Here is a 21,355-nt window from a genome sequence, read left to right as displayed (position 1 = left end):
TATTCACAATAGCCAAAAAGTGTCCAAGCTCAAATGTCCACCATCTGATGAACGGATAAATGAAATGCCATTCCATACAATGGACTATTATTCAGGCATAAAAAAAGATTGGAGTGCAGATTCATGGTTCAACATGGATGAACCTTGAGGACATCAGCCCCAGTGACATAAGCCAGTCACAAAAGACCATATAATGATTCATTTATATAAAATGTCCACACTAGGCAAATCTATAGGGACAAAAAGTGACTTAGTGGTTGCCTGGGGCTGGGGGATATGGGAGAATCGGAGGTGACTATTAATGGGCACAAAGTTTCCTTTCAGAGTGATGAAAATATGAATTGTACACTTCATATGGGTGAATTGTATGGTAGGTGAATTATACCTCAACAAAGCTGTTACAAAATTATAAAGAGACAAACTATACAGGGACCTCATAAGACTTTTGTTCCTGTTCTTTTTAGTTAAGATATTAGTGTCTGTGGGGTTCTTGGAGAAGGTCCTAAGGGACTCACCTGGCTACAAGGTGGGAAAGAACAGCTAGAATTGAAAGGGAGGAGCAGAGGAGATGGTCTGCTAAGATAATTAAAGGATAACTCTAACCTTCCAAATGCTATACAGTCAGAATCATGAATCATAATCCCAACAAGATTAGACTTTGGGGAGGAAATTAATAATAGAATCTGGATTCTTCATTAAGTCCTGGTGAGAATGTGATGTTTCCACCTCTGACGAATGACAGCCATTGTCAAGTGCAGTGTTCCTCCTCCACCTGCTGGAGCTTTAGCTCAGATGCTAAGCTCATCTTTTTTTTTTAATCACCCCAGACCACTGATGTTTTAGCCCAGAGTCTTTATTTTGAACTTTGTTTTTAAAGTAATCTCTATGCCCAATATGGGGCTCAAACTCATGACCCCAAGATCAAGAGTTGCATGTTCTTAGGGCACCTGGGTGGCTCAGTGAGTTGAGCGTCTGACTTTGACTCAGGTCATGATCTCCCGGTTTGTGAGTTCGAGCCCCGCGTCGGGCTCTGTGCTGACAGCTCAGAGCCTGGAGCCTGTTTCAGATTCTGTGTCTCCCTCGCTCTCTGCCCCTCCCCCACTCATGCTTTGTCTCTGTCTCAAAAATAAACATTAAACAAAAATTTTTTAAAGCGTTGCATGTTCTACCAACCAAGCCAGCCAGGTGCCCCTCAGAATGTCTATTCTGAACGCTATTAAGTTACTGGTTAGAAATGGTCACTCTCTCTCCCGTTTGGTATATGAATACCAATCTGTTGGACTCCAAAAAATTTTATAATCATTATTGTTTAAAACAAAATTTGGTTCTACTTATTCCTATCTCCTTTTTCAAAATTTTCTTTATAAATAATTCTTTATTTTTCAAAATTAGCTTTTCTAATTTTAGACACCAAGGATAATCAAGGTGACCTGTAATTATTTAGCATAAATAAAGGGGCAAGCAATTAAGAGTTCTTCTTAATGACATGGTATTTAAGCTAAATTTGTAGCCCCCTTTTACAGATGAGGAAAGTGAGACCCAGGGACATTTCATGACTTGCTCCAAATGACATGGGTAATATAGATCCTCACTGGGATTCACAATCTAGAATTCTCACTGTTATTCCACGTTGCCTCTACTGGCATGCAATGGGACTGAGTAAAATGGATTCAGTATTTTATGAATGGCACCCATGCTGACCATACCCTACCAAAAGTATCAGAGCTGAGATTTAATTATTCCATCCAAATGAAATCATGAATACATAACAAATACATTCATGTGTATTATATCACCAATGTAACAAAATAAACTCAAATTCTTACTTTTTTCAGCCTTAGTTCTTAGTCTCTTATGTTCAAGTGAAGAAATTTAAGGTCATTTTAATTGATGAATGTTTACTCTGGGATCTAGAAGTCTGTTAGAACTCCTGTTTATAAATCTGCCGAATGAACTGTGCCAGGAGTTTACGCAAATCCTTCTTTTGGCTGTTATTAGTGTCTCCAGTAAGCTTTTTACATTTATGTATGTAAAAAATGCCTTTCTATCATCAAGGTATGTTGGGGATTTCTTTTGATGGGCTGGAAGAGTGGCAGGGGAGATTTTAAAGAGGTTCTTAAAGATGTTCAGGGCTGGTACCAGGGTAAAGCAAGTGCAAAATTTGAGAGAGCGCCCAAAACCACAGTAATCAAGAAAAATGTCATTTTAATGGAATATTTTTTTAAACCAAAATTAATGCAAAAAGATCCATGATGAACAAAACACCAATATTTTAAGTGAAGGTAGGTCCCAGCATGGGTGGGACCAGGAGAGGGCAAGTGATATGAATTATACAATTGCAGAGTTGCACTGACTTATTGAAAATTTTAATATTTGGTTCATCGTAGAGCTTTTTCGCCTTAATTTTGTTTTGTTTTGTTTTTTGTAAATAAAAATATGGCAGTTGGCACAAAAACAGACACATAGACCAGTGGAATAGAATAGAGACTCCAGAATTGGACCCACAAAAGTATGGCCAACTAATCTTTGACAAAGCAGGAAAGAATATCCAATGGAAAAAAGACAGTCTCTTTAACAAATGGTGCTGGGAGAACTGGATAGCAACATGCAGAAGGATGAAACTAGACCACCTTCTCACACCATTCACAAAAATAAACTCAAAATGGATAAAGGACCTGAATGTGAGATAGGAAACTATCAAAACCCTAGAGGAGAAAGCAGGAAAAAACCTCTCTGACCTCAGCCGCAGCAATTTCTTACTTGACACATCTCCAAAGGCAAGGGAATTAAAAGCAAAAATGAACTATTAGGACCTCATGAAGATAAAAAGCTTCTGCACTGCAAAGGAAACAATCAACAGAACTAAAAGGCAACCGATGGAATAGGAAAAGATATTTGCAAATGACATCAGATAAAGGGCTAGTATCCAAAATCTATAAAGAACTCACCAAACTCCACACCGGAAAAACAAATAATCCAGTGAAGAAATGGGCAGAAGACATGAATAGATACTTCTCTAAAGAAGACATCCAGATGGCCAACAGGCACATGAAAAGATGCTCAACATCGCTCCTCATCAGGGAAATACAAATCAAAACCACACTGAGATATCACCTCATGCCAGTCAGAGTGGCCAAAATGAACAAATCAGGAGACTATAGATGCTGGCGAGGATGTGGAGAAACGGGAACCCTCTTGCACTGTTGGTGGTAATGCAAACAGGTGCAGCCACTTTGGAAAACAGTGTGGAGGTTCCTCAAAAAATTACAAATAGATCTACCCTTTGACCCAGCAATAGCACTGCTAGGAATTTACCCAAGGGATACAGGAGTACTGATGCATAGGGGCACCTGTACCCCAATGTTCATAGCAGCACTCTCAACAATAGCCAAATTACAGAAAGAGCCTAAATGTCCATCAACTCATGAACGGATAAAGAAATTGTGGTTTATATACACAATGGAGTACTACATGGCAATGGGAAAGAATGAAATATGGCCCTTTGTAGCAATGTGGATGGAACTGGAGAGTGTTGTGCTAAGTGAAATAAGTCATACAGAGAAAGACAGGTACCATATATTTTCACTCATATGTGGATCCTGAGAAACTTAACAGAAGACCAGGGAGGAGGAGAAGGGGGGTGGGGAGTTACAGAGAGGGAAGGAGGCAAACCATAGGAGACTCTTAAAAACTGAGAATAAACTGAGGGTTGATAGGGGGTGGGAGGGAGGGGAAAGTGGGTGATGGGCATTGAGGAGGGCACCTGTTGGGATGAGCACTGGGTGTTGTATGGAACCTATTTGACAATAAATTTCATACTTGAAAAATTTTAAAAAGAAAAGAAAAACGTGGCAGTAAAATAGTATTTATCTTGATTTCTGAGATTTGGGGCGGCCTCTTCAATTTCACACAGGAGGCGAGTGCGTCTCCTGTCTCACCCCGGCCCTGGCCTGCACTGGGCCTGAATCTTTCCCAGGGAGAGCTAGAAAGAAGTTCCCACACCCCGCGCCCCAGGCACGCTTGGCTTTGGGGAGCTGAGTGACATACGTCTCAGGAAAAGTTCTTTCCCTAGTGTCACTGGTGGTGAGAGGAAGCTTTTTTCAACCCTCTCTGTTGTGACACGCTCACCAGTTTATGGGGCACATCTGGCGGCCTCTGGCTAGTGAGCAACTTCCCAGGTAGAGTCATGGAGTCAGCTGAGCCCACAGGCCAATGGGAAGGGAGTCTTTCTGCTGAGTTTGCACATTCCCCAGCTGAAAAGTAAGATTTCTGAAGAGTCCTAATGAAGGCCCAAAGAACTGAAAGTACACATCACACACTTAATAATACTTGTCAAGTTGAATTAAACTTGGCTTTTGTGTAACCTGAATGTCCTCACATGCTCCGTGTTTCTGGGGTTACTCTTCCTCTAACAGACACACGAGAGGCTTGGAGGCTTGCGTAAACGTTGGGGTGCTCCACGATGAGAGAAGGATAGTTTGCGTCATCTCTGTTCTCAATTTCTGCTGCTGTGATTCTCCGTCTTGCCCCTCTAGCTGTGAGGCTTTTTACCCCCGCAGATGCTTTTCTCCCCATGCTCCCCAAGACCCCAGTAACCAGGCTCTTTGTGAAACAGCCTTTCCTGAAGTCTTGTGGGAAACACAAGGGCACTACAGCATAGTCCTGGACAGGAAACCATTTAAAATTAAATAAAGACATTTATGGGTAAACAAAACCTAGGAGAATTCATAGACAACAGATCTGCACTGTAGGAAATGCTAAAGGAAGTTTTTTCAGAGTGAAAGGAAATGATACCAGGTCGAAATTTGGATCTTCAGGAATAATGAAAAGCACCAGAGATAGTAAATATAAGAATAAATGTAAGGGGCGCCTGGGTGGCTCAGTCGGTTGAGTGTATGACTTCAACTCAGGTCATGATCTCACAGTCCATGGGTTCAAACCCCACATCAGGTTCTCTGCTGACAGCTCAGAGCGTGGAGCCTGCTTCAGATTCTGTGTCTCCCTCTCTCTCTGCCCATCCCCCACTCGCATTCTGTCTCTATCTCTCAAAAATGAATAAACACTTGCAAATTAAAAAAAGAATAAATATAAGAAATCACTTTCCTCTCCATTTCTTAAAATACTTATAAATGTTTAAAGCAAACATTTTTAAAGCTTCACTTTCTCTCTCTCTCTCTCTCTCTCTCTCTCTCTCTCTCTCTCTCTTTCTGGTGAGAGCTCGTGGGCATGCAGGGGAGGGGCAGAGAGAGAAGGAGAGAGAACCCCAAGCAGGCTCAGTGCTGACAGTGCTGATGTGGGGGCTCAATCCATGAGATCATGACCTGTGCCAAAATCAAGAGTCGGATGCCCAACTGACTGAGCCACTCAGGTGCCCCAAAGCAAACATTTTTTTAAAAATAGAATTTAGGGGCGCCTGGGTGGCGCAGTCGGTTAAGCATCCGACTTCAGCCAGGTCACAATCTCGCGGTCCGGGAGTTCGAGCCCCGCGTCAGGCTCTGGGCTGATGGCTCGGAGCCTGGAGCCTGTTTCCGATTCTGTGTCTCCCTCTCTCTCTGCCCCTCCCCCGTTCATGCTCTGTCTCTCTCTGTCCCAAAATAAATAAACGTTGAAAAAAAAAATAGAATTTAGACACATTATTTTTAAGTTTATTTATTAGTTTTGAGAGTGGGGAGCAGAGAGAGAGGGAGACTGAGAATCCCAAGCAGGCTCTATGCTGTCAGTACAGAGCCCCATGCAGTGTTTGAACTCACAAAACCTGAGAACATGACCTGAATCAAAATCAAGAGTCAGACGCCCAGGTGCCCCCAAAACAAACATTTTAACATTGTATTGTGAGGTTTTTAACTTACATAGATGTAACACTTAATACATATTTTGCATGAAGTGGCACAATATTAATTCTAAATAGACTGAAATGTTATGGATATATATTATGTTTCTATGGTGATCACTTCTTAAAAATGCAAAGAAGTATAACAAAAAAGCTAATTGATAAATGAGGGTAGATTTCTAATAAATATTCAATTAGCCCAAAAAGAAGGCAAGAGAGGAGGAACAGAGGAAACAACAACAACAACAACAGGAGATAAAGAGGAAAAAAAATAGTAAAATGGTAGACCAACATTCAACCATATCAGTAATTACATTAAGGTTACTAGTCTAAATCACTTCAATTAAAAGGCAGAATCTGCCAGATAGAAAAGCACGGCCCAACAATACTGTCTATGAGGGACACATAAAAGACGTTGATAGGAAGCAGATGAGAAAAGATGTATTATGCAGACAGTAAGGATAAGAAAGTTGAAGTGGCTAAATTAATATAAAATGAAGTATTAAGATGGAGACTATCATCAGAGATTAAAAAAGAAACCTCATAATAATAAATATCACCAGGAAGGTATAATAAGCATACATTACAGAGTTTCAAAATACATGCAGGAAAAACTAACAGAATGACAGAAATAAAGGGAGAAATACACAAATACACTATTGTAGTTGGACATTTTAACACCACTCTCTCAGCAATTATAAAAAACAACTAGACAAAAATCAGTAAATACATAAAAGATTCAAACAACACTTTGAACCACCTCAATCTAATAAATATTTATGGAACAAAGTACCCACCAGAATACAGATTATTTTCAAGTTTAAGTGCCCTTGATATATTCACCAAGGTAAATCACATTCTGGGCCATAAAACAAATCTCAATAAATTCAAAAGGGCTAAAATCATATAGAGTATGTTATCTGACGACCATGGGGTTAAATTCCAAATCAATAACAATGTATGTAGAAAACCCCAAATATTTGGAAATTAAACAGCACAGTTCTACATAACAAAAAGTCTAAGAAATCCCAGAGAATATTAGAAAATATTTTGATTTGAATGATAATAAAAATAAAACATACCAAACTTTGCAAGATGAAACAAAGCAGTTCTTAGAGATGTATTTATAGCTGTAAAACCTAATATTGGGAGAAAAAGGCCTAAGTTTCACTTTTGGAAGCTAGAAAAAGAAGAGCAAAGTAAACCTAAAGTAAATGATAGGAAGGAAATGATACAGAGAAGAACAGAAATTATAAAATAGAAAGCAGATAAATAATAAATTTAGCAAAGCCAAAAGTTGGTTATTTGAGAAGGTAACAAAATTGATTAACCCCTAGCCAGACTGACCACCTTCCCCCTGCCCCCCAGTAAAAGAGAGAAGACAGACTACCAATATCAGGAGCAAAAGAAGGCATATCACTGTGCTAAAGATATTAAAAAGCTATTAAAAGGATGTCATAAACAAGTCTATGCCAATAAATTAGACAATGTAGAGGAAATGGACAAATTCCTTGAAAATTACACCTTCCAAAACTGATATAAGATAAAATAGAAAATCTGAATGTCCCTTTATTTTATTTTATTAAAATAATTTTTTAATGTTTATTTATTTTTGAGAGAAAGACAGAGCACGAATTGGAGAAGGGCAGAGAGACAGGGAGAGACACAGAATCTGAAGCAGGCTCCAGGCTCTGAGCTGTCAGCACAGAGCCTGACGTGGGGTTCGAACCCATGAACCATGAGATCATGACCTGAGCTGAAGTTGGACACTTAACTGACGGAGCCACCCAGGCACCCCCTGAATGTCCCTTTAGCTAGTAAATAAACAATGCATTAGCAAGAACTTCTTGCAAAGGAAACTCTGGGCCCAGATGGTCTATTCATGAATTCTATTAACTATTTAAGAAAAGTATTACCAATGCTACAAAAACTCTTCCAGAAAATAAAGGAATGCTTTCCAATTTGTTTTGTGAGGCCAGTGTAACCCTGATACCAAAACTTGAAAGACATTAGAAAAGAAAAAAGAAAGACGGAGAGGGAGGGACAAAGGAAGGAAGTTAAAAACCAATATCTCTCATGAACATAGATGCAAAAATTCATAATAAAATGTCAGCAAATAAAATCTGATGGTATATAAAAATACATCATAACCTATGGGATTTCTCTTAGGAATGCAAAACTGGTCTAACATTGGAAAATCAATGTAATGCACCATATTAACAAAAAGAAGGAAAAAAAGATAATCGCTGGTAGAAAAAACTTTATACGTTTCCGACATCTATTCATGACAAAGCTCTCAGCAAGTTAGGAATAGAAAAAAAGTTTCTCAATGTGAAAAAGCATATCTGTGAAAAATCTAGAGCCAACATCATATTTAATGGTGAAATATTGAATGCTTCCCCCCCAAGCTTAGGAACAAGGCAAGTATACTCTCACCTTTGGTATTCAACATTGTACTGGAGATCCTAGTCAGTGCAGTAGCACGAGAGACATAAAGATTGGAAAGTAAAAAGTACTCTATTTGTACATGACATGATTGTTTATATGGAAATACCAAGGGGGGTGCCTGGCTGGCTCCGTTGGTAGAACCTGTGACTCTTGATCTTGGGGTTGTAAGTTTAAGCCCCATGTTGGGTGTAGAGATTACTTTAAAAAAAAAAAAAAAACCACTAAGAGATCTACAACAGAACTAATAACCAGAATCAGCAACTTCACACGATACAGGGCTATTTTTTTAAAAATCAGTTGTATTTTTGTATATCAGCAGCATATAGGTGGAAAAAAAAATTCCACTTACAATAGTATCAAAAAAACAGGGGCACCTGGGTGGCTCAGTTGGTTGAGTGTATGACTCTTGATTTTGGCTTAGGTTATGATCTCATGGTTTGTGGGACCAAACCCCACATGGGGCTCTGCGCTGATAGTACGGAACCTGCTTAGGATCCTCTCTCTGCTCCTCTCCCCTTTTGTGCTCTCTCTGTCTCACTCTCTCTCAAATAAAAAACAAACAAAAACATGCACTGCTTAGGGATACATTTAACAGAAGACAAGTCCTGTACACTGAAAACTGCCAATCATTGCTGAGAGAAATTCAGTAAGACCTAATAAATGCAGGAATATGCCATGTCATAGCTTGGAAAACTCGGTATTATTAGTCAATTCCAGTGTATTGGTATGTAGATTTAACAAAGTCTCCTTCATAATCCTAGCCACCTTCTTTTTTAAATGACAAATTGATTCTAAAATTTATGTGGAGGACCTGGAATATCCAAAGCAATACTGAAAGAAAAAAAAAGTGTAGAACTCATCCTATTTCAGGATTTACCTTGAAGCTACAGTAATCGGACAGTACGCAGGGCGCCTGGGTAGCTCAGTTGGTTGAGCGTCCGACTCGGTTTCAGCTCAGGTCATGATCTCATGGGTTCATGGGTTTGAGCCCTGTGTTGATCTTCACGCTGACAGTGCAGAGCCTGCTTGGGATCCTCTCTCCCTCTCTCTGCCCCCACCCACCCCCCTCAAAATAAATAAATAAACTTAAAAAAGACAGCATGATTCTATCATAAGGATAACCATTAGGTTAATGGAATAGAATAAAGAGTTCAAAAATACACTTAAGTGGCCATTCAATTTTTGGCAGGTACCAAAGCAATCTAATAGGAAAGGAAAGTCTTTGCAATAAATGATGCTAAACAGCTGGATATCCCTTACAACATTATCTTGTACTATATACAAAAATGAATTTGAGATTCTGTGTCTCCCTCTCTCTCTGACCCTCCCCCATTCATGCTCTGTCTCTCTCTGTCTCAAAAATAAATACACGTTAAAAAAATTAAAAAAAAAAAAAAAGAAAAAGGGGCGCCTGGGTGGCTCAGTCGGTTAAGTGGCCGACTTCGGCTCAGGTCACGATCTCGCGGTTCGTGAGTTCGAGCCCCGCGTCGGGCTCTGTGCTGATGGCTCAGAGCCTGGAGCCTGTTTCAGATTCTGTGTCTCCCTCTCTCTCTGACCCTCCCCCATTCATGCTCTGTCTCTCTCTGTCTCAAAAATAAATAAACGTTAAAAAAATTAAAAAAAAATGAATTTGAGGTGGATCATAGAGCTAAGTGTAGTAACTAACATGATAAAACTCCTATAAGAAAACCTAGGAGAGCGTCTTCATGACCTGGTGATAAGCAAAGATTTTTTTTTAGACATTCAAGAAAATGAATAGGCAGGCCATAGACTGGGAGACATTATTTGTAAAGAAAGCATTTATCTGACAAAGCATTGGCCTTTAGGACTTTAGGACACCTATACTTCAAGAGCAAAAAAGACAAACAACCCAATAAAACAATGGCTACAATTTGAGCAGACACTTCACAAGGGAAGATAGATGAATGGCCAGTGGGTGCTTGAAAACGTGCTCAATATCATTAATTATCAGAAAGAGTGCAAATTAAAACAAATGTAAAATGAGGTACTGCTACATACCCACCAGAATAACTTAAATTAAAAAGACTGACAATACTAAACGTTAGCAAGGGGATTGAACAATATTAACTTTCTTATTTTGTTACTGGAAGTGTAAAAACATGTAAGCACTTTGAAATAAAGGTCTGGCAGTTTTGTATGAAACTAAACATACCCCTATGACCCAGCAATTTTGGTTTTAGGTATTTACCCAAGAGAAATGAAAGCGTATGTCTCCAAAAAGACTAGTATAAGAATGGTAATAGTATTTTTCTTCATAAAGCCCCAACTGGAAACATCCCAGATGTCAGTCAACAGGAAGATGTACAAATTGTGGTATATTCATGCAATAAAAAGGAACAAACTACTTATGCAACACCATGAATGAATTTCAAAAATATTATGCTGAATGAAAGAAGCTTTAGACAAGAGAGTACATATTGTATGATTGCATTTACATGAAGTTCTAAAGCAGGCAAAACTCATCTATGGTAAAAAAAAAAAAAAAACGATGAGAACACTATGGTTGTGCGGGGAGGACATTGACTGGGAAGGGGCACAGGGAACTTTCTGGATGATAATAATATTTTATATTTTGATAGACATTTGGGTTATACAGATGCATGCATTTGAAAAACTCATTGAATAAGAATACTGTTAACATGAATGCATTTTACTTTGTGTACAGTTTTCCCTCAAAGAATAAATAGTAACTTTTGTCAGTGATATATATATACTGAAATGTTTTTGGGTAAAGTATAACGCTAGGGAAAGTGCACCTTACACTGAAATGCATCAAAAGGGGAGGCAAATGATGGCTTCATGGATGGGTAAAGGGATAGATACATGACAGAGCAAATATAGTACAATATTAACTTTTTAGTACAATATTAATTTATAATATAAGTGATTCATATAGAGGATGTTCACTATACAATTATTTCAACTTTCTTTTTTTTAAAAGATTTTATTTTTAATCTCTCCACCCAACGTGGGGCTCGAACTCACAACCCACAACATCAGGAGGCATACGCCCCACGATCTGAGCCAGCCAGGCACCCCTATTTCTATTTTCTATATTTGAAAATTTTCCAAATAAACTGTTGGGAGTGGGGGAGTGAACACTAGGCACGTCCAAATACGTTTGTGGCAGCACTATTTGCAATGGCCCCCAAATGGAAACAATTTCTATGCCCATCAACAGGAGAAGAGATAAATCAATTGCATTACAATCACATAATGGAATAGTCTACAGCAGTGAGGATGTAAGATGGACTGGACGCAACAGTATGGATGACCCTCACAAACACAATGTGAAATGAAAGAAGTCAGATGCTAAAGGCACAACTCATTTGTATAAAGTACAAAAACAGGCAAAACTAGTCTGTGCTGTTCAAAGTCAGGATAGTGATTGCCCTTGGGTGGAGTCATGATTGGAGGAGAACATGACGGGGGCTCCTGGGGTTCCTGACTTGAGTGCAGGTTATGTGGGTTTGTGAAAATCCACGTTTCCCTCTGTATCTACTATTACTTCAACAAAAAGCTCAAAGAAATTAGTGTTAGACCTCACTGTTCTTAAAACAGGTTCCTCAGCCTCGCCCCACCTCTGGGAATTCTGTGCCAGCCATCTTTCTCCCATCTCTCTTCTCCCATTTCCCAGGCTCTGACACGCCTGTCTTCCTCACCTGCCAGGGAAAAACTCAGTGCAGAGGAATTTAATTCTCAACCCCTACCCTAGTCGAGGCTCCAGGTTGGAGCCAACTGGAAAAGGCTCATTCATGACTTTGTCTAAATCAAGGAGCCATGCAGCCCCAAGATAAATTCCTTTGCTTCGTGACAACAGTAATTGCTACAGGCATTTTTTTTTAATTTTTTTTAACGTTTTATCTATTTTTGAGACAGAGAGAGACAGAGCACGAATGGGGCAGGGGCAGAGAGAGAGGGAGACACAGAATTGGAAACAGGCTCCAGGCTCCGAGCCATCAGCCCAGAACCCGACGCGGGGCTCGAACTCACGAACCGCGAGATCGTGACCTGGCTGAAGTCGGACGCTTAACCGACTGCGCCACCCAGGCGCCCCACTACAGGCATTTTTTAAAAGCAAAATTTGTTTTCCCTCTATACCGGTGTCTCCATCTTCCCCTTCTACCACCCTCAGTTTATCCCTTTCATCCTCTTCTCTTTAAAGTGGTAGCGGCATCTTACTCCCTTCGCCAAATCTGGAAGCAGTGACTTGCCTTAGAGATTGTCCTAGTGCTTCAGCTCAGGGCCAAGATTCCCTTGGCTGGTAAGTCAACCTCCAGACCCCAGCAAATGGTCGGGTGTAGGGGTAGAGGTGGTCAACTGGAGGAGGGGAAGGAGAGGCATGGTGGGGGGAAGGGAACCAGGTACAGAATAGCAACAGGAACCGATCCCTGTTCTTCCCAATCTTGCTATCTGTTGAGAAGTCAAGGTGAATACACATCTAAACAAAACAAGGCAACTATTTAATTAAGCATTTCTTCTATTTATCTGATGGGTCAATTTTCGGTCTTCTTGTTACTTGATCAGTCAGAAGCATCTGATACAAGTGATCTCTCCCTCTTCCTTGAAACGCTTCTGGGTTGCTTCTTACCTCCTTGTCTGTTCCTTCTTAGTCTCCAGTTGGTTCCTGTTCATCTCTTTGACCTCTAAATGTTAGAGTGCCCCAGGACGTGGTCCTTTGACCTCACCTCTTTAGCTGCTTTGACTCCCTGGATGATTTCACTCAATATTTGTGGCCTAAAAAATACCATCCACACCCTAATGACTTCCATATTTGTGTTTCCAGCTAGATCTCTCCCCTGAACTCCACAACTGTGTATTTATCCACCTACTCACTTAGATCTTGGATAGGCATCTCAGATTTATCATATCCAGTACTGAGCTTCTGATAGCCCTCCTTCAAACTGTCCCTCCACCCTTATCTCGATAGAGCGTCCATCTTCCAGATGCTCAGGACAAAAACTTGGGTGTCATTTCTGACTCCTCTCTTTCTCTCACTTCCCATCTCTAATCTGTCAGGAAGTCCTACTGAGTTAACATCAAAATACATCAAGAATCTCACTGCTGTCACCACTGCCCTCCATCCAAGCTGCCATCATTTCTCACTTGGATTATAGATAGCCTCCCGACCTTGTCCCCTTTCAGCCTGCTCTCAACACAACCACCAGAGAGACACTATTAAAATGCATGTCTGCTCAAAACCCTCCAGTGGCTTTCCATTTCACTCAGAATGAGTGCCAACACCCTGCCAGTGGCCTGCAAGGCTCCGGAGCCTGGCCTCTCCTTCCCTCTCACTTCATCTGCAACTGCTCTTCCCTCACTCGCTCTATTCCAGCCACACTGGCCTCCTTGTTGTTCCTGGAACATACCAGGCACGCTCCTGCCCCAGTGCCTTTGCAGCTGCCCTTCCATTTCAAATGCCCTTGCCCCACACGGCCGTTCTCATGTCTATAGATCTTAAGTCTGGTACTATTTTCTCAGCAAGGCCCACCCTTGCCACCCTGCCTGAAAGTCTACACTTTCTCAGATATTCTCAATCTTCTTTCTCTTTCTTATTTCTCTCTTTGACACTTACTGTCACCTACTATGCGTATAGTGTCATGTACTTAGACTCTTTTTTTTTTAAATGTTGATTTATTTTTGAGAGAAAGAGAGAGAGAGCATGCATGTGCAAGCAGGGAAGGGGCAGAAGAGAGGACAGAGAGAACCCCAAGCAGGCTCCACACTCAGCATGGAGTCTGACATGAGGCTCGATCTCACGACCATGAGATTATGACCTGAGCCGAAATCAAGAGTCAGGTGCTTAACCGACTGAGCCACCCAGGTGCCCCATTTTGTTTCAAAGTAAGCTCTGTGCCCCATGTGGGGCTCGATCTTACAGCCCCGAGATCAGGAGTCACATGCTCTGCCAACTAAGCCAGCCAGGTGCCCCCTATATTCTTTAATGTCTGTCCTCCCTCAACTAGAACAGAGTCCATGATTATACAGAATACGACAGTCCTAGTGTAGGCATCTAATATCTGCTGCATGAATGAATGCTTATTTCAGAATGGCCTGAGAGGTGCTAACAGGTAAAAGGAAGTAAGTCAGATTAGGGAAGGCCATGGAAGACTGCAGATATCTGTAAGGGGATGGAATTTCCTTCAGTCTTTGGAGAATGAGGACTCCTTAGAAGGATGAGGATGAAGAGAGAACCCTTGGCATAGAGTTGCAGAGTACCCGTTTTGGAATCACCTGGCTTGGGTCCACGTCCTGTCTCCATCATGTAGTAGGTATAGACGAGGTAGTCTGTTTCTCTGGATGCCAGTTTCTATGTCTGTAAAACAGAGATTCTTCTCTGGGTCTCAGTTTCTGTATCTATAAAATAGAGATTACCATCGTACCTACCTCATAGGGGTGCTTGGGTTGTTTTAGGATCAAATGAAATAACGTATAAATAATGTTCAGTGAGGACAAGGCACTTAGGAAGACATGTTCAAAAAGTGCTACTTTTTTTTTAAGTTTATTTATTAATTGAGAGAGAGAGAAGGAGAGAACCAGCTGGGGAGGGGCAGAGAGAGAGAGGGAGACAGAGGACCCGAAGCAGGCTCTGTGCTGACAGCAGTGAGGCCGATGTGGGGCTTGAACCCTCGAACTGTGAGATCATGACCTGAGCCGAAGTCAGACACCCGACCAACTGAGCCACCCAGGTGCCCCGAAAAGTTCTACTTATTGTTGTCTAGAGCTTAGAATCCCTGTGAGCTAAGACTTCACGTCGAAGGCATTGTAGAGTGTTTCGAACTGGCAACAGAGTTAGAATGAGTTGGGCTTGAGCTTTAGACACAAGAGGTCAGCCCCTTGTGATGGAACAGCTTCTTTCTCAGAACTGTCAGTCCCTGGACTCGACCAGATGGGTTGAACCTAATCCCTGTCCTGCATTAGTTAAGATGGCGCTGCTTACAAGCAAAAAGGGAATCAGAGTTAGGCGCAAATATGGCATAAGGCCTCTGCTGGGAGGACGAGACAGCTCTCAGCTGCCTGTTGCTGACACAATCAGAGCAAAGAGCAGTGATTCACTCCAATCCTGTCATTGAACTCAGGATTTTAGCCAAGTGTAGGTTTCGGGGTTGGTCGGTGGATTATTTTTTCCCCTTCCTGAGTTGAAAGAGTAACTCTGTGTTTCAAAAAGGCACTCTCTTTCTGCAGAGAAATTCTGTGGTGAGAGCTTGCTGGGCTCGGTGTGGGAAGAACCACCTTTGCTTATGTCTGGGAGAGAATGAAATCTAGCGCCCCTATTTTTTTTTCCCCTCCCACCCAGTAAAGATGCAGAGCTGAAAGGTGTCTTTCAGAAGGGCCAGAGACAAGGGAGTTGACTCGTAGGTAAGAGGACGCTGTACAGGAGGCCAAAGAAGTGGCTTCTTGTTTGTTAGCGTAGGTTTGTGGCAAGGAGGTCTGTGAAGCCCTCCCCCAGAGTACCCTGGACTAAACAGAACAAATAAAACCTCTATTTGTTCATCTCTACCCTGGATTTAGATGGTGCTTTATGGCCAGGGTTATTGGGATCAACTGAAACCCAGGCTGGTGTTTATTCCTGGGATTGCAAAGACAGACAAATACCTCTCTGTCCTTCCATTTTCCAGGCCAAGAGGGCAGGAGACAATTTCAATCAAGCAGGCAAGCGGTGAAGAATTATTTTTTAGGTGCCCACTGTGTCCCCAATGCTGAGCCACCTAAATATAAATAGAAAAAGTGCAAAATCCTAGCTCCAGCCCTCAAGGCACATAAAATCGAGCCTGCAGGAGGAGGCTGGGGGTGGGGGTGGGGAGAGACCAAACAAATTCAAGAGAAACTGTTAACAAACAGCAGTGTGAGGTACTAGGAACTAATCTTGCAAGAGGTAAGAGAGGAGGGAGGTAAGGAGTGGGAGTTGGGGCGCTCTTGGAGGAAGTTCGTAAGACAATTAACAACATGGTGAAGGAAAGCCTATCTGTCTTGTTCTCCGCCGTACCCTGGTATGTAGCATAATGCCCAATGCGAAGTGGGCATTCAGTAAATATTTGAGGAATGAATGCAGAAGGAGGGGGGTGATATTAGAAGGATAAACAGGCGAAGAGGGAGGAGGGCATTCCAACGTGAGGAAAGGCCCAGAGAAATGGTCGGATGTCTCGGTGAGACTGGTTTAACCACAGCGTAGGGTGTGTAGTGAGGAGTAGTGGGAAATGAGGTTAGATATGGGGCCAGATGGGGGAGGCTGGAAAACGAGACAGAGAAATTCAGAGATGAGTATTCCTTCATTCCTTCCTCAAGCTCTTACCGAGCGCAGACCATGTACTAGGCAAGGGAGAATAGGAGGGATATAAAGACGAATTAAAGGTCTTACCATCCATTGGGGATAGGTGGAATATCTGCACTTTATTGTTGTAATAAATGATGTGATAGTGATGGAATGGATGAAATATTTTGACATTCTAGTCACAGTTTGGTTGCAAGAAATTCAGGCCATGTCAAACTTGCTCAATTTAACTAAGACTCTATTAAAAGGTATATTAGACAGCCAAGGCTAGGAAGTGGACTTCAAAAGTGACAGGAGAGGGCTCAACCTGGTAAATTGGAGGTTCTCCTCCCTGCCTCTCCCTCTGCATTGCCTCATGGGTGGTCTCTCACCTCTGCCCCTCTCTCTGTGTATGTTCCATTCTCCTGCTTCCCTCCCTTCCTAGGATTTTACTTGGTGCAAGCTTACACTCTGACACCACAAGACCCTCCTGCTCCAGGGCCGGCCATCATCATCTGCTCTCTGAGCCTTTTAGGGCAGCATATGGAGGAAGCAGACGCTGATTGGCTCAGCTTAGCCTGTGGATGGGTATGCCTGGGTCAGGTGATCACTTAGAACCAATCAGCTATGGTCAGAAGGCAAATCATGTGATTTAAACATGACTGCCTAAGCCTACCAAGAACTGCAGATAAGGGACATTCCAAAGAAGGGATATGGACTAGAGGGCAGTAATAGACAAGCCTAATTCCTGCTGGTTAACAGTGCAGGGAGCAAATCAATTCAGCGGGTGGGGTTGGTAAAGGGGGAAGACTATCAGACATAAACAGAATCTGATTGAAAGGTTTGAATTAGGGGCACCTGGGTGGCTCCGTTGGTTAAGCTTCTGACTTCAGCTCAGGCCATGATATCACAATTCAGGGGTTTGAGCCCCACCTCAGGCTCCGTGCTGACAATGCAGAGTCTGCTTGGGATTGGGATTTTTCTCTTTCTCTCCCTCTCCCCCTGCCCTCTGCCCGTCCCCCACATTCTCTCTCTTTCTCTCTCTCTCAAAATAAATAAATGAACTTTAAAAAATAAGTAAACAAATAAAGGTCTGATTTAGTCCTAGGAGAAAAAAAACAATTCCCAGTTGTGGATGAAAGCAATATTTTAGAGCAGTTAGACTGACTGTGGCCCATAGGTCAGAAACTGAAGCGACCCAGACCATCAAGAAAACTTTTGCCTGATCCAGAATGGAGCAGTTTAGAGATAAGGATTTTAAAAATAAAAGTAGCCTAAATTGTTATAGGGCAGAGTCAGCTTCTCATTTATTGCTATAACCCTGTCCTCATAGTCAGGCTCAGAGAAGAAATTCACTACACAGTTGTCAGAATGAATCAAATTTCCCTAAAACCCAGACAAACAACTGAACATATTGCTATTTGTATTCTGTCAGGGACAGAGCCAGGACCAGGAACACAGAACAAAACAAAGCAAAATTCAAAATATGATTTTTCTGATTCCTGATGCAGGGCTCGGGTCACTGACTGCAGACTTGGTGAGAAGCAAAAATGCGGCAGAAGGAGTCTGGGCCAGGCTGCCTGGCAGAGGGCTAGATGGACAGATAGCGCCGTGCCCAGTGGCCCAGAGGCAGATCAAAGCCAGCTTCCTCAGCACGGGCAGCAAGCATGGCAGGAATCTGAGGGACCTCTCACCCAGTCCTTCACCCATGCTCACAGATGGAAAGCCACACCATTAGTGGCCACACCTTTGAGCACTGCCGCCACACAGGCAGCTGTGACGGATCTTTCATAGTGGAGTGTGTGGCTCTCTCCAGAGAGGCAGCTTTGATGCCAGTGAGCATGGCATTCCTGGCCGGACCACTTGGCCTCCCAGCCCAGGTCTGCCTCTTGGGCAAGCTGCCTAACTACTTAACTACTTCGTGTCTCAGTTTCCTCCTTTGTAAAACAGGGATAATAAACCTCCTTAGAGGGTCGATGAGAAGATTCAATGAGATGATATCTGCAAAGCAATTAAAACAGTGCCTGGCACATTTTAAGCCATCATGATTACTATAATTGGTACAAAAAAAAAAAAAAAAAAACAGACTGCAGAGAAGAGCTTCCCAGACTGGAGGGTTCTGGAGCTCCTTTAAAACCTGCATAACCCACCAGTTAGTGGCTATGATTTGGGTCTAACACCCATCCCTTCTTTCTTCCAGGAACAGATCCAATTGGTCTAGGAGCTAAGCCAGGCCAATCATAATTCTTCCCTAGGATTTTTTTTTCTTTTCTTTTTAATGTTTTATTTTATTTTTTGAGAGACAGAGACAGAGCGTGAGCAGGGGAGGGGCAGAGAGAGACACACACACACACACACACACACACACACACACACACACACACAGAATCCAAAGCAGGCTCCAGGCTCTGAGCTATCAGCACAGAGTCCCATGCGGGGCTCAAACCCATGGATGCGAGATCATGACCTGAGCTGACGCTCAACTGACTGAGCCACCCAGGCGCTCCCCCCCCCCCCTAGGATTTTTCTAACTGGATCTTCCAACTGGTGGGAAGAGAATATCACCACTACTCACCATCCGTCCTTTTCCCCTCTTTGGGGATTCAAATAGTAAAAATATGAGCCCAGAGTTGCCTTTGCTCCTTTCTCCCTTCCATGTGCAGAAGCAGGCCTGAGACAATAAAGTTTGTGAGGAGAAGCTGGAACAGAATCTTGGCTGGGGCAGAGCCCAAGTCTCTGAATCCAATGGACCCTGGATCCAGACAGCTACTCCTACTGGTCTGCGTTCGATTACAGAACCCTTTAAATCAGTCAATCTTGGGGCGCCTGGGTGGCTCAGTTGGTTAAGCGTCTGCCTTCAGCTCAGGTCCTGTGAGTTCAAGCCCATGTCAGGTTCTGTGCTGACAGCTCAGAGCCCGGAGCCTGCTTCAGATTCTGTGTCTTCCTCTCTCTCTCTCTCTGCCCCTCCCCCACCTCAAAATAAATAAATATTAAAAAAAGAAAAAAAGACGAGAGTGAGTGATGGGGACTGTGGCAAAGTGGTGGGCGCTTGGCCCTTCCAAGGGAAGCTGCTACCCGCAGCCCCGGCCCGTTGCTTCCGTGTGCATATGTGGGCACGGAGTTGCCAGGTCCTATGGTTTTTAATAGATTCCAGACATTTGGAATGTTCACTGTGAAATTCTAAACTTTGAACATTGTGAGTTTTTGATTTAAAAAAAAAAATGGGTATGTAGGTAGGGTGACTGACTATCCCGGTTTGCCTAGGACTAAGGAGTTTTCTGGGATGTGGAACTAAGATTGCAAACCAGGACAAGCTGGTCACCCTACCTGTGGGCCAAAAGGAGCACACGTGATACTTGTGGCCCACACGCTCTCGTTTCAGCCAGAAACAATCCGTGAGGTAGCTAAGCAAGGAACATATGTCCTCCAGTCCCCATCCTCAAAACCCCAGGAGGAAGATGCACTGTTACTCCCATTGAACAGAGACTCACATCCCCTACAACGAGTGTGAGGCAGAGAATTCTTCCAGGAGCCGGTGAAACATTCCCTTGGTTCCCCTTGTGGGCCTGGCCCTAGGTGATCTGTAAGATTCAGGCCTCTCCCTGCCACTTCCAGCAGCCTCTCCACGGCTGTAAAGTCTCATCTCTGCTGGGAGAGGGCAGGGCCTTCTAGGCAGCCAGGAGATTAAGGGGTTTTTCCCTTAATCCCTCCTCTTTAGGCTGAAAGGCTACATTTATGATTACATTCCATACGGTGAACTTGGAGCTGGTCCACTTTTATGAATGTGAAAACCAAAGGCGCAGAGTAGGGAGGCGACTTGCTTGAAGCCCACAGCTCACTGACTGAGCTCTGGGGTCTTCCTTGCTGGCTTGGTACCTGTCTGTTAGGGAAAGGGAAGGGGACTGACATTTGCTCACTGCCTCCTCCATCCTGGGACCCTCCTAACGCCCAACAAAATGCCAAGGGAAGGCCTGGAGTCCCGGGCCCGTGCCCGTTCCAGGCCACCACCCTGCCAATCCAGGCGTGCCAGGAGGGCGTTTGGAATTGCCAGGCTGTCATTGCACAAAGGGAGGGGTGTGCAGCTCCGAATAGAGTGAAATAATAAGGGTCACAAATAGGCTCCCTCTGCCGACGTTCACCAGGTGTTGGTGGCTCTGTGGGTGGGTTACAGGGAGAGACAGGTCCACCCCCTCACGAAATCGTTCTCTGATGAGATGATGCATGTTAAGTGAACTATAAACTTTTAAGAGCACATTCCAGACCCACTCATAAACATTAGGAATCATTCCCTTTGGGAAAAGCTAATATTCTTGAGGCAACAGAGTGTACTACCAGCCCAGAGGGGGCCCCCGCTGGGATTTCCTTTCAACCAGAAGACTGAATTCTTCTCAGGGAGCCAAAATTAGAGAGAAAGTGAGGTTTGTATTTTATTCGCGGCTTTAGCCCTTACGCCTGGGTATCTCTGACCCCTTTTAACCGGGTGGCGGAAAGCCAGTGTTACATCAAAGTTACAAGCAGAAGGCAGTTGTTGTTGTTAGATCTGAGTTCAAATCCTATCTCTGCCACTGATCTGATGGGTGATGCGGGAGACAGCCTACTAAAACACTCTGGCCCTCAGATTTGCCCTCTGAGAACGAGCTGGCAAGGCCAGATCACAGCACAATTGTAAGGATGAAAAATGAGATGATACACACTGTCCACGTGACCCTGTAATCCCACTCCGACATACTGGTCGATGAGAAATGTATATTCACACAAAAACCTGTGTATGAATGTCTGTAGAAGTTCCACTCATAATTGCCCCA

At 43.0% G+C, this 21,355-nt stretch overlaps 1 long non-coding RNA gene across 2 annotated transcripts in view; it reads left to right on the top strand.

The window, feature by feature from the left end:
• Window positions 1-21,355, top strand: part of LOC115502638 — a 59,209-nt gene that overhangs the window by 23,319 nt on the left and 14,535 nt on the right. Inside the window, exon 5 of one of the 2 annotated variants that reach the window (XR_003965148.1) lies at window positions 2,444-2,484. The exons of the other annotated variant lie outside the window; for it this stretch is intronic. This is a non-coding gene — a long non-coding RNA (uncharacterized LOC115502638). Of the gene's footprint in view, window positions 1-2,443; window positions 2,485-21,355 lie in introns of those variants that run through there. 2 annotated transcript variants of the gene reach the window in all.

Source organism: Lynx canadensis, chromosome E2, assembly GCF_007474595.2.
Source record: "Lynx canadensis isolate LIC74 chromosome E2, mLynCan4.pri.v2, whole genome shotgun sequence".
Classification (NCBI taxonomy): Eukaryota; Metazoa; Chordata; class Mammalia; order Carnivora; family Felidae; genus Lynx; species Lynx canadensis.
Note: the sequence above shows the minus strand (reverse complement) of the source record. Positions and strands in the feature narration are given on the sequence as shown.